Genomic DNA, 16385 nt, shown 5'->3' on the forward strand with positions numbered 1-16385 from the left:
ATAAATACATAACTACAATAAATAAGTAATGCTTCCCCATGCTTTCACTTTGCTTTATTAAACTTGCTTGTACTGTGGGAAACTTTTATAAAAGGATGTCACATTGCTTCAAAGTTCAGATAGCAAAACCACACATGCTCTTCTGAGTCTCACGCTATTGTATGTGGTTTGTGATGCTGCAAGAACACAAGCTAGCTGACCACAGGAGAGAGAAACAGCCCAAGCAAAACAGCAAACTTCTTTTTCTTTTTTTGGATTAGACGAATTTCCAAATACTTTAGAATTTTCGGCCAAATTTAGCAGTCGCTTATTGTAAATTAATTCTTATAATACAAACTCACTTAACACGAATTTCCTGCTAGTGCGAATTATTTTGTATTAGAACATTTTGAGCCCCGAGTGCCGTGCCACTGAAGCGCTAGTGTCCCGGAAGTGACCTGAGATTTCCTGAGAGACCAGTGCCCAATGTCCTACCTGTCCTGACTGTCCTGTGCCAAGTGTCCTAACTGTCATGACTGTCCTGTACAGAGGGTCCTAGCTGTCCTGTACCGAGTGTCCTAGCTGTCCTGTGTCGAGTGTCCTAGCTGTCCTGTGTCGAGTGTCCTAGCTGTCCTGTGCCGAGGGTCTTGACTATCCTGTGCCGAGGGTCCTAGCTGTCCTGTGCCGAGGGTCCTAGCTGTCCTGTGCCGAGGGTCCTAGCTGTCCTGTGTCGAGGGTCCTTACTGTCTTGACTGTCCTGTACATGAACTGTAGACTGGTTTTTAAATGCATTGCTCATTGTGTCTAACTTAGCACTTTACAGCATAGCTATTCTGTTGGTTAAGCTTTGCATTCTGCTAAGTTATATCTCTAGTTTGCTTAGCACACACACTCAATCTGTGCATAAATGGCAGCCCTTTCCACACAGCCCTTCCACACAGTTGTGCAACAGGCAGAAGATAACCTGACAACTTCCAACAAAATACACTGTACTGGGATGTGGAACACTTGGGATGAATTATTTTGCTACAAATGCTGCAGAGACAGAGATGAACACCTTTTGTGCTGATCCTCTCATTTCTCGAACAGAGGATCCAGTTCAGTGGTGGAAGGCAAACAGGTATCGCTTACCATCATTGGCAAAAATGGCACAGGTATATCTCTGCCCTCCTCCAACATCTGTCCCAAGTGAGAAATCTTTCCAAGCGGTCACTGTGCCTGTGCTGGCCTGGTGTAACCTCGCTGGCCAACTTTCCAAATGAACGATGTCTAGGAAAAGCCATTCAAAGAAATTCCAGACTCCACCCAACCCGTTAGAATGGCCTTCTTTGCTGCCGTCAGCCCTGCCAGAAAGTGTCGTCTTGTGTGAGGATTAAAGGCAATTTGAGAATCCAATTAATTTGGACAAAACAGTAATTACATAATCCCAAAAGCGTTCAATAGTATCTTCAATCTTAAAGCCGAAATCCTACTAGACCAGCATGTTCATAATATAGCTGTCTGGTCTTACATGGCAAAAAATTCTACTTCTGTCCTGGTCAAATTTCTAAATTCAGCTTTCAATGCAGTTACCTTTTAGCTCTGTTTCCAGCTGCAGTATACAAGCCTCTGATTGGGAAATCTGCTTATTGCATGCTTTACTGAAGTCCAGTGTGATCGTCACTCAACGTAATCTGCCTTCACCTCCACTGAATGAGTGCAATAACAACATGCTTACAATGGAGAAAGCCAAGGCATTTAAATCTCTCAATAGTGTATTCAAACCATGCATGTGCCAAGATATCATATTATAGTTAGTTATTAAGGAGGTCTAAAAGTTTCAGCAGAAAATATCCCACTCCCCAGGTCTTCACTACATTGTATCATACAGTTAACAAACAGCAATACAGTTTACAAATTGCACCAGGCAGGAAAAAGAAAAGTAAAAAGCAGCTAACTACAGAACATCTTGCAATAGCAGAATAGCAGAGCCCCCAAGTATATGAACCACAAAGCTGGGAAAGCAGAATACAGCAGACAAAAATAATAAAACAGGATTATTATTATTATTATTATTATTATTATTATTATTATTATTATTATTATTATTATTATTATTATTATTCATTTCTTAGCAGACGCCCTTATCCAGGGCGACTTACAATCGTAAGCAAATACATTTCAAGTGTTACAATACAAGTAATACAATAAGAGCAAGAAATACAATAACTTTTGTTCAAGCAAAGTACAAGTGTGACAAACCACAATTCAATAATACAGCAGATAATAGTGATAGTTACATCAGGATATGATTAAATAGTGATAGTTACATCAGGATATGATTAAATACAAAGTACTACAGGTTAAACACTTGGCAGATTACAGTATTCTGAAGTACAGGATTAAATGCAGTAAAATAGGGGGCAGATAAGAGCAAAATAAAGCACATTTAAATGAAGGGTGATATTGTCCCAGGATACAAACAGAGGAGTTCTACAGGTGCTGTTTGAAGAGGTGAGTCTTAAGGAGGTACCGGAATGTGGTCAGGGACTGGGCAGTCCTGACATCTGTAGGAAGGTCATTCCACCACTGCGGAGCAAGGGTGGAGAACGAGCGGGCTCTGGAGGCAGGGGAGCGTAGCGGAGGTAGAGCTAGTCTTCTAGTGCAGGCAGAGCGGAGAGGTCGAGTGGGTGTAGGGAGAGATGAGGGTCTGGAGGTAGCTGGGTGCAGTCTGGTCAAGGCATCTGTAGGCTAGTACAAGATTCTTGAACTGGATGTGAGCGGTGATCGGGAGCCAGTGGAGCGAGCGGAGTAGTGGAGTAGCAAACTGTCACAGGTTTACACAATATAGGAGAATTGCAGCTGTCTTTAAAACATTCAATACAGACACAGTAATAAACCCCCATGCAGCTGCAGGTAACACACGACCTGAAAACAACTAACAAAAGAAAATCTAATAAAAATAGGAACACTTGTAGCGTGTGTCGCAAAACTAATTTGTGGCCGGCAAATGGTGTATTCTGTACGCGCTAGAATGAATATCCTTTATGAGCTAGAAAGAGTATCCTTGTCTTCTCCGTCTGCCCTAGGATGTATTCAGGGGGTGTAGTTGTTTTTGCTTGTAACTACATTTGTTTGCATGTTTTTTTGCTAAATATTTATTTTAGTTTATTTTAATTTCACTGACATTAGATATGTATGTATAGGTTGCACCAATTTGTCACAGGTGAGTTTGTTAGATTTGATTAACGTTTTATTATTTTTTTTTATGATTATTTGTTTTTGTTCTTTTTTTCTCACAGTTCACCACCTCCATACTGCATTACGAGAGGTTCATGTATTTGTCATGAAGTCTTGTAGGTGTTTGTCCTGTATCTGATTATTTATATTTTTGGATGTGGTTAGCTGCTGAGTCACACGCTTACAGTCTCAGTCACTTACAGCGCCCACAATACCTTGGTAAATTTGTTTGCACGGCACTTTTGTAGTCATCTCCAGTCTCTTTTTGCTGCTATTGCTAGCTGCTTCATTGTATGCTTTAAGTTGAAGGTGAAAACCAACCACAACACGGCCTCACAGAGAGTTTCAGTCACGCTAGTGCTACTGCTAGCAAGACTTCCAGAAACATAATGAGCCTGTTCCTTTTAAATATTAAGATATTTACAGTGGCTCTCAAAAGTATTCACCCCCCCCTAGGACTTTTCCACATTTTATTACAACATGGAATCAAAATGGATTTAATTAGGAGTTTTTGCCACTGATCAACACAAAAAAAGTCCATAATGTCAAAGTGAAAAATAAAATCTACAAATTGTTCTAAATTAATTACAAATATAAAACAGAAAATAATTGATTGCATAAGTATTCACCCCCTTTGCTATGACACACCTATATAAGCTCTGGTGCAACCAATTGTCTTTAGAAGTCACATAATTAGTTGAGTGGAGTCCACCTGTGTGCAATTAAGGTGTTTCACGTGATTTCAGGTTAAATACACCTGTCTCTGGGAGGTCCCACAGTTGGTTAGTACATTTCCTAACAAAAACTACATCATGAAGACGAAGGAACATTCAAAGCAAATCTGGAATAAGGTTCTTCAAAAGCACCAATCAGGGGTAGGATATAAGAGCATTTCCAAGGCATTGAATATCCCCGGGAGCACAGTAAAGTCCATTATTAAGAAATGGAGAGAATATGGCACAACTGTGAATCTGTCTAGAACAGGCCGTCCTCAAAAACTGAGTATCTGGGCGAGAAGTGCACTAGTCAGGGAGGCCACCAAGAGGCCTATGGCAACTCTAAAGGAGTTACAGTGTTCCACGGCTGAGCTGGGAGACACTGTGCATACGGCAACAATAGCCCGGGTGCTTCAAAAAACTGGCCTTTATGGGAGAGTGGCATAAAGAAAGCCATTGTTGAAAAAACTCACATCAAATCTTGGCTAGAGTTTGCCAGAAGGCATGTCGGAGACTCTGAGGCCAAGTGGAAGAAGATTCTATGGTCTGATGAGAGCAAAATAGAGCTTTTTGGCCTCAACGCTAAGCGCTATGTTTGGTGCAAGCCTAACACCGCATATCATCCTGAGAACACCATCCCTACCGTGAACATGGTGGTGGCAGCATCATGCTATTGGGATGCTTCTCTGCATCAGGGCCTGGAAAGCCAGTGAAGATAGAGGACAAAATGGATGCAGCAAAGTACAGAGAAATCCTGGAGGAAAACCTGCTGAAGTCTGCAAGAGACCTGGGACTTGGGAGAAGATTCATCTTCCAGCAGGACAATGACCCCAAACATACAGCCAAAGCCACACTGGAGTGGCTTAAAAACAAAAAGGTCAATATCCTGGAGTGGCCCAGTCAAAACCCAGACCTCAATCCAATTGAGAATATGTGGAAAGAGTTGAAAATTGCTGTTCACCAAAGGTCCCCATCCAACTTGACAGAGCTTGAGCAATTTTGCAAAAAAGAATGGGCAAAAATTGCATGATCCAGATGTGCAAAGCTGGTAGAGACTTATCCAAATAGACTCATGGCTGTAATTGCTGCCCAAGGTGCCTCTACCAAATATTGACTCAAGGGGGTGAATACTTATGCAATCAATTATTTTCTGTTTTGTATTTGTAATTATTTTTCACTTTGACATTATGGACTTTTTTGTGTTGATCAGTGGCAAAAACTCCTAATTAAATCCATTTTGATTCCATGTTGTAACACAATAAAATGTGGAAAAGTCCAAGGGGGGTGAATACTTTTGAGAGCCACTGTATGATGAATGATAGGCTCCAAAACGACCCTTTACTAGTATTAGACAGTTATGCATTGCATAAGCTAGAGCCATTATAAATAGATTTTTTGCACAGTAATTTTGCAGCCCTCCGCCTCACTATGCTTTTCACACTACAGTATACTACCATGCATTCTTTTGTTTGTTTTCCCCAAAATAAATGGGTTTTGAAGAAAGAAAAAAAGAATCAGTTTGAATTTAAGAAAACAACAACAAACTATTTTTTTTTTTTTATTCCCTGTGTTTTTATAAAATAAACTGCTTACCTGCCGGCTTATCCCCGGAGCCAACAACAACCTTAATTGATTTTAATTGGAATGCTTAATCAAGGATCTGAGACATGAGATGATTGTCTCTGCACATTCATTGAGTGGTACCCTTTTCGACAAACATAATGATATTCGTCAACACTCTGTGTTTTTATTTGAACATGTGTACCATCCACAGCTCCAATCACATTGGAAAACCACAGATGGCATGAAAACCTTCCTTATTGACCGCAGTTCCCATATCATGGGCCATGTAATATATTCAGCGTAGTTTTAAGAGTAGCAGTTACATTCTCAATGGAGCGGCCTACTGAGCCGATGCCCTGTGTCGTAGTATTTCTCGCTCTCTGTGTCTTCGAGCATGATTTTCAAAAGGGGCAAAATAAGAACTAGGTGGCAAAGTGATTTCTAAAACTTGATTTGGGTCACTAAACATACGGCTTTCAAAGGGTTGAAAGGGCTGTGTCATGAACCCTTAAAAATATAATGACTCGATTTAGTTACATAAAATCAGGTATTAATCATTTTGCAAACTAGTTTTTATTTTGCCCCTTTTGAAAATCAGGCCCTAAGTGAGAGAACTAGGTGAGATTCACCTTTCGTGTTTATACGATGAAAAGTGTGGTTTTATGAACGAGCAGTGTGAGTGTGGATATATGAAATCGTATTTCACCTTTCAACATCGTATAGCCAGACACCCTTTCGTATGTGTATATAGAAACAAGCTCCATGTTCGAGTGACGTGCTATAGAGAGGGGACACGCCCCTTTCTCCTCATTGGACTTCAGAGCTGTAATGTCATAACTAGTAAACTCATACAGCAGTTGAGCCAGTTACTTGAAATATAACACACTTACCGCTGTTTTGCACTTTTTCATAAGAAACCGTTGGGTTGTTTACCGTAACCCTGGTTCCCTGAAAGAGAAGACGATCAGCAACATACTTATGGGATATGCCTGCCTATTGGTAGGTGTTACTGAGCTCTTTATATCAGAGCTGCCGATAGGCCCCTTTCCTGGGGTGACGTCCTCGGTCCCGCCTACTGGGGGATCAAAACAGTCAACCCACGGAAGCTATTCCTCTTTTTGCATCAAACCCGTGAGTCACTAGTATATGAGCGCCCAGGAAACTGAGTCAATGGGGACATGGCATGCAGATATGGCTGCTAGGTACACTTTCAGCGTAGAGGTGGATCAAACCGCCTCTAACAGATCTTGCAGAAACTGCAAAATAATTGCTATGGGCAATAATTGGGGTCATGACCTCTGGTCACACACAAATTTTGACAATACTTCCACTTATAGGCTTGCAACGCCCCTGTGGAGGAGGCCCTAGCGTTCTGCAGTGTACTGACAACTGTGTCTGAGAGACCTAAGGTGGATAGACGGTCCCGTTCAGGGGCCAGACCCACAGTTGGAGTCCCCGGTTCTGGGTGCCAGAGGGTGCCTTGCGCCTGGCTGAGCAGATCCATGCGCAGCGGGATCTCCCAGGGCTGGCCCTGCAGCAGAATCTCCTGGGCCATCTAGGGACCATTAAGAGAACTGTCACCTTGTCTCTCCTGAGGAAGGCAGGGAGCAGAGGAAGGAAATGTTGAAGTGTGAGGTGGACCGCTCTCAGCTCCTGCACATTTATGTGCAAGGCATGTCCAGCAACCCGACCAGGGTCCACAGACTCCTTTCCCTGCCCAGATCGCCCCCCAACCAGAGTTGGATGAGTCTGTCGTCACCAATTGACGGTTGCATATCACTCCCATAGTTACGCCTTCGCTCAGGTGAGAAGCTTGCCTCCACCAGTGTAGGGATTCCCAGTATAGGCGAGACACAGTCAGCCGACAGTGTCTGTCGCTCCTGGGGTGCAGCAGAAAGGCACTGAGCCACACTTGGATCTGGTGCATGTAGAGTAACCCAAGTTGGATGGCTGATGAGGCCACGGCCATCAGACCCAATAGTTTAACACAACATCAATTATGCTGTGAACCCTTGTTGAACAGGGCCAGACAGTTGCTAATGGCAGCTACTCTGTCGTCTGACAGGTAGGCTTGCGTTGTAAGGGAATCCAGCCGGAGACTCAAGTAGACCGTACTTTACACCGGTATTAATTGGCTCTGGCATCGTTGAGGGTGAGACCCAGCCAGATGCTTCATACAGATCGCTGTGTGGGTCACTGCTCCTTCCTGCGACTGGGAACAGATTGACCAGTCATCCAGGTAGTTCATCACCCTGATCCCTTGCAGCCTCAAGGGAGCTAGGATGGCACTCATGCATTTTGAAAACGTGTGGGGGGCTGTGGCAATGTGCCCCGCCCCTGTGTGCTTATTATGTGTTGTATGTTGCGTGCGTGTGTTAATGTTGGTGTATAGTCATTGGTACACGGGATATAAACGGGTCTGTGTTTCACGTGTATTTAAAAAGTGTAGATTTGTATTTAGGCACGAGGAGAGCACAAATCACTTCACGTGCTGGTTAAATGTAATATGTGAGCACGGGGTTGCACAGAATTAATTCACGTGCTGGGATTCAAGTGAATAATTAATTAGTAATTGAATCCCAGCACAACAGTGTATATATAGAGACACTTAGCATTCAGTCGGGGTTGGGTGTTCGTGAGTGGAGAACGGGAGAGAGAGAGAGGAGAAAGAAAGAAAGAAAGAAAGAAAGAAAGAAAGAAAGAAACATTTGTTTTGCTCACTCACCGTTTGTCTGTCCATTCACCGTTTGTTAAGTGTCTGTTCGTTTTTGTTTACCTGTTTATTTTGGCCGCAAGTGCCGTGTCCAGTGTTTTTGTCTGTTCAAACCTTTTATTTTCTGTTCTGTTATTAAATGCTGAGCGAAAGCATTCGCTCAGCTTCACCAAACCCCACCTCTCTGTCTGTTTATTTCCTGCTTCTGGTCTGACGCCACCCACTCCGGCCGTCTTTGTGACACGTGGTGTCCTGCGTGGGATCTACAGCGCCTCCAGGACTCAGGCCAGAGCAGGAACCGCATATTTGGATTAAAAAAAACCAAAAAAAAAAAAACACACAAAACAAACAAAAAAAAAAAAAATGGCAGAAGACGCCATCAAACTGCGGGACTGGATTCTGGAGAATGCTGGGCTGGAGGCCCAGTCTATCCCAGTAGCCGTCCGGTTCCTGCGGTTTATGGACAGAGAGCGATGGGAGGCATATGCGAGGGAACAGACCCTAAGCACCTGGGAGGAAGGTGTGGGGTTGGTCCTCAGCTACCTGGAGGCAATTATAAGTGGAACAGCAGCCCAGGTAGCAGGTCCACCAGCAGAGGAAGAATGCCTGCTGTCCCAGTCTCCACCAGCAGAGGAAGAATGCCTGCTGGTTTTGCGTCCACAGCCCGAGCGGGAGGAGCCAGAGCGTCCACAGCCCGAGCGGGAAGAGCCTGATCGTCCACAGCCCAAGCGGGAGGAGCCTGAGCGTCCACAGCCCAAGCGGGAGGAGCCTGAGCGTCCACAGCCCAAGCGGGAGGAGCCCGAGCGTCCTACGCCTGAGTGGGAGGAGCCCGAACGTCCTACGCCTGAGTGGGAGGAGCCCGAACGTCCTACGCCTGAGTGGGGGGAGCCCGAACGTCCACAGCCCAAGAGGGGGGAGTCGGTGCGTCCACAGCCCAAGAGGGGGGAGTCGGTGCGTCCACAGCCCAAAAGGGAGGAGTCGGTGCGTCCACAGCCCGAAGAGAGGGAAGTCGGGGCTTCCACAGCCCTAGGACCCAAGCTGCCAGCAGAGGGAGAATACCGGTTGGTTCACCTGCTGCTGCCATCCCGAGAGCTAAAGGGGGAGGAGCCATCGCTGCCGTCCCAAGAGCCAGAAGGGGAGGAGTTACAGGCGCAACCCCCTGAATTTTTCTGGGGGGGAGAAGGGCAGGATGCTGGTGTCCCCCAGCAGCCTCTATTTATGCTGCTGAAGGGAGCACGGCGCACACCAGCCCAGCCGCCACAGCAGAGGGAGCCAGCACCGCCACAGCCTCCCTCTGAGTGGCCAGCATCAGCCCCATGGCCTCTGCCTCCACCGCAAGGAGCAGAGCAGCAGGAGCTGCCTCTGCCTCCGCCACCTCCACCGCTTCCTCCACTAGGAGCAGAGGAGCAGGAGCTGCCTCTGCCTCCACCACCGCCAGGAGCAGAGGAGCAGGAGCTGCCTCTGCCTCCGCCACCACCACCGCAAGGAGCAGAGCAGCAGGAGCTGCCTCTGCCTCCGCCACCTCCACCGCTTCCTCCACTAGGAGCAGGAGCTGTCTCTGCCTCCACCACCGCAAGGAGCAGAGCAGCAGGAGCTGCCTCTGCCACTATGAGCAGAGGAGCAGGAGCTGCCTCTGCCTCCGCCACTGCCAGAAGCAGAACAGCAGGAGCTGTCTCTGCTTCACGTACCTCCACCACAGGGAGTACGGTGGCCGGAGCCCCAGAAAGGGGAGCTGTCGGCCACGAAGAAGGGGGAGGAGGTCTGGAGACCACCAACCCCAGCAGCAGTTTCGCTGCCGGAGATCGTGGGGGAGGTCCGGAGACCTGCTCCCACTGCAGCAGTTTCGCTGCCGGAGATCGTGGGAGAGGTCCGGAGACCTGCTCCCACTGCAGCAGTTTCGCTGCCGGAGATCGTGGGGGAGGTCCGGAGACCTGCTCCCACTGCAGCACTTGTGCTGCAGAAGAGACTGTGGCCGGAGCCCCGGAAGAGGGAGCTGCCGGCTACGAAGAAGAGGGGAGGTCAGGAGACCATCCCCCAAGCAGCCTTTCCGCTGCCAGGACTGCCCCAGCTGAAGGAGTCAGTCTGGGAGCTGTCAGCACGTCTGCTCACAGCATGGCCAGTAGCAGCCTGGCTACTGGCAACATTGCCACCTGTGGGCCCCTGGAAGCCTCCCTTCCCAGCCCGAGACTTTGGCCTGGACTGCTGGATTTTTAAGGGGGGAGGTGGCCGTTGAGGCCATGTGTGCTTTGCACAGGGGGGGGTATATGTGGCAATGTGCCCCGCCCCTGTGTGCTTATTATGTGTTGTATGTTGCGTGCGTGTGTTAATGTTGGTGTATAGTCATTGGTACACGGGATATAAACGGGTCTGTGTTTCACGTGTATTTAAAAAGTGTAGATTTGTATTTAGGCACGAGGAGAGCACAAATCACTTCACGTGCTGGTTAAATGTAATATGTGAGCACGGGGTTGCACAGAATTAATTCACGTGCTGGGATTCAAGTGAATAATTAATTAGTAATTGAATCCCAGCACAACAGTGTATATATAGAGACACTTAGCATTCAGTCGGGGTTGGGTGTTCGTGAGTGGAGAACGGGAGAGAGAGAGAGGAGAAAGAAAGAAAGAAAGAAAGAAAGAAAGAAAGAAAGAAAGAAAGAAAGAAAGAAACGTTTGTTTTGCTCACTCACCGTTTGTCTGTCCATTCACCGTTTGTTAAGTGTCTGTTCGTTTTTGTTTACCTGTTTATTTTGGCCGCAAGTGCCGTGTCCAGTGTTTTTGTCTGTTCAAACCTTTTATTTTCTGTTCTGTTATTAAATGCTGAGCGAAAGCATTCGCTCAGCTTCACCAAACCCCAAATCTCTGTCTGTTTATTTCCTGCTTCTGGTCTGACGCCACCCACTCCGGCCGTCTTTGTGACAGGGGCTAAGTAGAGGCCGAATCACAGCACGGAAAACTCAAAGACGCTCCCCTGAAAGGCGAAGTGGAGATACTTCCTGTGCGCTGGACGAATAGGGACGTGGAATACGCGTCCTTTCGGTCCAGTGTGATAAACCATTCGCCCGGCAAGACAGCCTGGAGAGTACGACGGCGCAAGCGTCTCGTTCTCTCCCGCACCAGAGTACAGGAGGGGAGCATTGAGGCTACCTGCCGAGGCGCCTTGCGTTCTCGGTGAGAACGCTGCAGCAATTCCTCAACAGCTGGTACAAGGAATGGACAGGGGAGGTAGGGGCTGCTTCTGAAATCATGGTCCTCCTCAGCAATGCTGACATCCAGTTCTGCTCCGGGGCCGGCGTTATCAGCTGAACTGGGGCCACAGCAAGGGCTTGAGCCTGCTGCCTGGCCAGGGGCTCTCAACGCCGCGTACGACTCAGCCATGCTAGCAGGGGACGCTGTGCAGGACGTGCAAGCGTGGACTTCAGCAATGCTTGATGTCTGTATGGCCCCAAGGTGGTAACAATTTCCTTTGAAAAAAACGTTGACATGCAATTAATTATGCTTTTTTTTAGCACTACTATATTATATATAGTAAAAGAGTGGTAGTGTGGTGCTGCTGGACACCGGTATTTTACTTCACAAACCGGAGTGAACACGTCACTGATTCTGGTGAATACTTTAATTTACAATATTTACAACAAGACACACTTATTAAATTGCATTTATTTGCCCTGTACGGGCCACTAACTATCTCACTTCTTCTCCCCTCTCTATGCTATGGTGAGGCGACCAAGTGGTGACAGGCTTAGCCTGTAAACGTCCCAAGTCCACAAGACAGGTAAGTTGGGTTTGGGCTCCCTCCGGAGGAGCACACCGGGAACTCAGGTAAGTAACCGCTGGGCTCCCTCTGGTGGAGTGAGCCAGGAACACAGGTAAGTACAGGTTGGGCTCCCTCTGGTGGAGTGAGCCAGGAACACAGGTAAGTACAAGTTGGGCTACCTCTGGTGGAGTGAGCAAGGAACACAGGTAAGTACAGGTTGGGCTCCCTCTGGTGGAGTGAGCCAGGAACACAGGTAAGTACAGGTTGGGCTCCCTCTGTTGGAGTGAGCCAGGAATGCAGGTGAATAGTGGTTGGGCTCCCTCTGGTGGAGTAAGTCAAGAACACAGGTAAGTACAGGTTGGGCTCCCTCCAAAGATTATGTCCTGGAACATAGAAAAGAACAGCACATCCTCTGCAAGAGGCTGCCTGGAAGATAGCAAGGGGAAGTCCACAATATGCAATAGTGTTACTCTCCAGCCAGGTTTCCGAACACCTACAAGTGAAGCTGAGTTCCTATTTAACAGCCACAAGGTGTCGCTCTGTTTTCCCGTCGTGACTGTATGGAAGGCCAGAAGGAAACAGCAATAATAAAAATTATTACAACACCACGATCTTGTGCTTGGCAGTTTCCTTCAAAACGCATACCCCTCCTTCTTAGAAATGTATCACTACTCCAGCAGCCTGTAATCCAACCTGGATAAGCCAGTCCTGGTCCTGTAAATTATTTCTTGGTGTGTAATCGCTGCTCCTGCAGCTGTAAACCACGCAGTATTTTTGACCAGTCCCACTCATATAAACAACACACTCAGTCAAAGTATTGCTGCTCCTGCAGTTGGAAACCAAACAGTGTTGACACCGTGTCTGCGCCACCTGAATAACTGGTTTCCTGGTAGATGTGGCGTAGACAACGGGATACCGTATTATATTTAAATCCAAAACTACAAAACAAAACCAAACAGTTCAAAACAAAAATCTGCCTCACCAAGAGGAAAACGCTCTATACTAGACTTTTATAAATTTGCTACGACAAAACAAAAGTCTGCCTCACCAAGAGGTAAAAACGCTCTATGCTAGACTTTCACAAAATAGCTATGATTGAAACGAAACGCACTTACTATATCTTTCCCAACACAGGAATACTTCTCCAAGGCTTGCACAGGCAGGACAACCGGGCGGAGTTCCTCACAATCACTCAAGCCCCTATTGTTCTGCCCAGCTTCCTTTTAAACTATCTGACCCCGCCTTTCTAATCAATACTGGGGATTATGGGTTGTGTAGTTTTTTCCCCAGTGACGCCGTTTCTTAAAGGCGCCACTGCTCCTTCTTCACAATATATATATATGTGCCTAGAGAAAGTCTACACCCCTTTCAAAATGTTCACCTTTTGTTGCCTTATAGCCTGCAATTAAAATGCATTAAAATATATATATATTTTCATTTATCTACACATCCTACCCCACAACTTCCAAGTGAAAAAAATATTCTAGAAATCTGTAGAAAATTAATTAAAAATAAAAACTGAAATAGCTTGGTTGGATAAGTGTCCACCCCCCTTGTAATAGCAATCCTAAATTAGCTCAGGTGTAACCAATCGCCTTCAAAATCACACATCAAGTTAAGTGGCCTCCACCTGTGTTAAATTGTAGTGATTCACATGGTTTCATGATAAACTGAGCAGTTCCTGTAGGTTCCCTCTGCTGGGTAGTGCATTTCAAAGCAAAGACTCAACCATGAGCACCAAGGAGCTTTCAAAAGAACTCCGGGACAAAGTTGTTGAAAGGCACAGATCAGGGGATGGGTATAAAAAAAATATCAAAGGCCTTGAATATCCCTGGGAGCACGGTCAAGACAATTATTAAGAAGTGGAAGGTGTATGACACCACCAAGACCCTGCCTAGATCAGGCTGTCCCTCCAAACTGGATGAACGAGAAAGAAGGAGACTGATCAGAGAGGCTACCAAGAGGCCAATGGCAACTTTGCAAGAGCTACAGGCTTTTATGGCCAAGACTGGTCAAAGTGTGCCTGTGACAACAATATCCCAAGCACTCCACAAATCTGGCCTGTAGTAGGGTGGCAAGAAGGAAGCCATTACTCAAGAAACCCCACCTTGAATCCAGTTTGAAGTATGCAAAAAAACACTCAGGAGATTCTGTAGCCATGTGGCAAAATGTTTTGTGATCTGACGAAACTAAAATTGAACTTTTTGGCCTAAATGCAAAGCGTTATGTTTGGCGCAAACCCAACACAGCGCATCACCCAAAGAACACCATCCCTACTGTGAAGCATGGTGGTGGCAGCATCATGTTATGGGGATGTTTCTCATCGGCAGGGATGGGGCACTTGTCAGGATAGAAGGGAAAATGAATGGAGCAAAGTACAGAGAAGTCCTTGAGGAAAACCTGCTGCTCTCTGCAAGAAATCTGAAACTGGTTATTTTTAATAAATAACTTTTTTCCCTTTAACAGTGTGGAGTATGGTGTGTAGATAAGTGGGAAAAAATCCTCATATAAATGCATGAAACTCTGAGGCACTGACACAACAAAATGTGAAAAAAGTTCAAGGGGGTGTAGACTTTCTATAGGCACTGTATATATATATATAGGCACTGTATATATATGCATCCATATATATATATGGATGAAGGCTATATTTGCTTCCTGAGCCAATCGAAAAAAAAAGGCATAATACCACAACGTCAAAAAGTGATAATTCCTCTAGAGGAAAATATACTTTAACTTTGACTCCTCAAGACCATCACTTTCAATTCAAACACAAAATGTCTCGTTTTCAATCACTCGACAACACCAACAGTACAGAAATGTTCATTAATGATCAACAAAATGAGAATACCTTTAAAAAAATTATGTAAAGCTGGTACATTCGTATCTCAGAGAAACTGGAGAGGAAAAGGAAATTAAAACAACGTAAAATCATCCAAACAAAGCTGAAGCACTAACAGATAACGACACAGAACATCTGTACAGCACTGAAACACAACATTTTAAAAAACCCAACTGTACTGCTAAACCTCGTCTTCTTTAATATTAGCATCACAAGGGTAACCATGTATTATAAAAAAAAATAAGATAGGCCTCTTCAGTAAGTTACAGGAAAACAATTCCATCGCAGGTTTCTGTGACAGTTTATAAATTATTTGACTTCAGTCTCATAATTTATGATGTCACAGAAACCCTAGTGTGACAGAGATCAATGCTTCTTAGTGTTAGATCTCCCTCCCGACCTGAGAGGGCGTTGTGTAAAGGGAACAGAGTACCCTGGACTGGATGGCCTGACAATTCATTCCCAGGGTTAGGTGGAAGTCAGCCATCTAGAAAGGGGGCAGAGCTACAGTACACTAAATCATTGACCCGGAAGGGAAACGATGTGGCAGCCACGGATTGGAGGAGCGGTTGCACTCGTTAACCAATGGGTCATGGTTGACGGTATTTAAGGAGACGTAGTGATGTGATCTGTTCCTTTTTTTGGTTAATGGTGAACCGGAAGGAGAACATGAAACCTGTTATCATGAGTGTTTGTTTTGTCGTGCCTAAGGAATATCACTGTTTTGTTATTATTAGACGGCTGAACACGGTCTGGAGCTGTCGCCAAAGGCCAGCACTAAACCCGGAAATAGAAATACTTTTTTTTTCTTTTTTTTCTTTAAAATGTATACGTGACATGACGTTCTGTAGGTGGTGCAGGTTGATTCCACGGTAGTATAATCCCACCCCCCACCACACACACACACACACACACAAATGTCCAAGACATTTGCACAGCAGTGTGTACATATAAAGTAAAGCAAAGTTTCTTTAGTGTCCACAATTGTACGATAGGGGCCATTCTCCAGCACTGTTGTGATGTCTTAGAACCAAAAATGAGTAAACTCCAGATGCATTTCTGTATAATAACACAATGTCAAATTAGGTCAATATTGAGACAGTTCCAAGTACTACATGTTTGAGGATGTTAAACATAATTGACATTATATTTTGTAAGTAAGCAATCCATACATCTTCAGAAGCACAGAACTTGTGACGTGTTTTAGAATTCTAAGTGTCAGGCTAAATACAAAAAGGCGCCCACTTCTTGGTGTCAGTGGAGGAGTTTCCATGTGTGGTTATTTACACGTGAAGTGGCGATGAGGATCAGGTTTGTGGCTGAAAAAAAAACTGCCACAGAGAGGGATAGGGTAAATCTGACTTACACAAGTGAATGACGTAAAACACACGGGACATTCACACCCATTTCCACACGGAAACCCAGATTTCACATGAAAATGTTAATGAGCATGTTCTATGTCCTTAAGTGACCGCACTATAATAAATATTGAAAGTGGGTTCCAGGATGGCAGAAAGCAAGTAGCTGAGGGGCGGTTTTATGGTTAGCAATGGTGTATTTCATCTTCATGATAATGCGGGCAACTTTTTTTTTTGTT

The sequence above is a fragment of the Acipenser ruthenus genome, chromosome 34 (genome assembly GCF_902713425.1).
Source record: "Acipenser ruthenus chromosome 34, fAciRut3.2 maternal haplotype, whole genome shotgun sequence".
In the NCBI taxonomy this organism is placed as follows: Eukaryota; Metazoa; Chordata; class Actinopteri; order Acipenseriformes; family Acipenseridae; genus Acipenser; species Acipenser ruthenus.